We start from the raw sequence: 1,886 nt of genomic DNA, 5'->3' as shown, positions 1-1,886 counted from the left end.
ATTCATTTAACATTAGCTACAATATCCCTAGTACCACGACCCCTTCTAAATCCAGCCCACACTTCTGGCAGTTCTCTGTTGATGTGCTATTCCAGTCATTTTTGGATAATCTTCAGCAGAATCTTGCTTACATGTGATATTAATGATATTGTTTGATAATTTCCACACTCTTTTCAATTTTTTGTGTGTACTTGCAAATCGAATCTGACAGGAGGAGATTATCCCTCCTTCTCCAGCAGAGCATCTGGTGCATTTGAACTGCTCACTTCTGGGATTGTAGTGCAGCTTCTTGCCACTAGGCCACCAGAGCTCACCATAATTTTCACACTCTTATCAATCACTTTTCTTTGGAATAGAAACAAATATAGATCTTTTCCAGTAGTTGGCCAAATGGTTGTTCTCCAGATTTTTTGACACAATTTGGTGAGCACATCTAGGGCAGTATCTGTTAGTTGAAATACATCAGCTGGTATACTATCAATTCTTAGGGCCTATTTTTTGCCACTTCTTCCAAAGCAGCTTGAACCTCTTCCTTCATCACCGTACACTCTTGTTTATATGCTGTTTCATGAAATTCTTCTGTGTCTGCCAATTCCTTTCAGTACAATGACTCTGTATACTCTTTCTATCTTCTTTTAATACTTCCTGGATCATTTAATATTCTGCCCTAAGCAGCCTTAAGTATTGCAACTCAAGGTTTCAATTTGGGGTTTGTTTTGTTTTTTTGTGTTTTTTTTTTTTTTTTTTTTTTTCAGTTTCCTGAGCTTAAGACATGCTGAGAAAGTTCAGCCCTTTTGATTTTTTGACTCTAGCTTCTTGCAACCCCATTTTAACTGAGGGCAACCCCATTTTTCCTCACCTTTTCATCTCTGGAGTAATATATGATCATCTGACCCAAAATGCCCCATACCAGTCCATCTCATCTCTCCAATGTCTAGTATGTCAATATTTATGCGTTCCATTTCTTTCTTAACAATTTCTAATTTTCCTACATTCGTGGTTCTCACATTCCAAGTTCCAATCACTAGCATCGTCTTAAAACTGTTCTTCTTCCTTTGTATTTCCATATTTGAAAGTTCTACCTATGTTGCCCTTTCTGTTAGTCTACGTGTATTCTGTTGTACATAGGGTTTTCAGAGGCTTGCTATTTCAGAAGCGGATGGCCAATCCTTCTTCCTAGTCTGTCTTAAACTGAATGTTTAGATTTAGAGGAGTATCTGACAGACAAGCAATATGTGGAACAGGGAAAGATAAATCCCTCATTGTGGAGTGTCCCTGCCCTTAGCCCAGTGACTTGACCCACTTATTTCCCAGCTCCACCCTCCACCGGGATACCCATTCACTTCTATCAAATCCCTTCAGAATATATCTTCCATTGTCCGACCCATGATCGGACAGCTTGTATCTGAAGCTTTCTTGGCTTCTGTGATTCCGAACACGTCAACTACTGAAAATTGTTTTGTGCTGTGTCCAGTGTCTCTTAAGTTTAGTTGTACTGTCTCCGAAGGGTAGATGATGTGTCCTGTAGAACTACTGTATAGATTGTGTTTTTCTTCGTGGCCAAGGACCTCAGGCCCTGGGCCCCACCGATTTTTGTCTCTGCCTTGGGCTTTGTACCTGTACGTGTGTCAGAAGCCACCAGTGGCTTCTCTAATTGCCTGACCTCGACTTCTGCCTGCACAGTTGCCAGGCTTCTGGGCGACGTGTCCTACAGTCTCCCCTCTGTGCCTCCCGACCGATTTTGGTTCCACCTTGGGGCTGGAAGTACAAAATTGTGAGTGATAGGATTATATCCATATGCTTACAAGGAAGTCCAGTGAATACCACTATCATTCATATATATGCACCAACAACCAGAGCCAAAGAAGAAGAAATAGATTATTTCT

The sequence above is a fragment of the Elephantulus edwardii genome, unplaced genomic scaffold, assembly GCF_000299155.1.
Source record: "Elephantulus edwardii isolate Elephantulus edwardi_28Jun2011 unplaced genomic scaffold, EleEdw1.0 scaffold00166, whole genome shotgun sequence".
Taxonomy (NCBI): domain Eukaryota; kingdom Metazoa; phylum Chordata; class Mammalia; order Macroscelidea; family Macroscelididae; genus Elephantulus; species Elephantulus edwardii.
The sequence above is the reverse complement of the archived record's forward strand: the minus strand, read 5'-3'. Positions refer to the sequence as shown.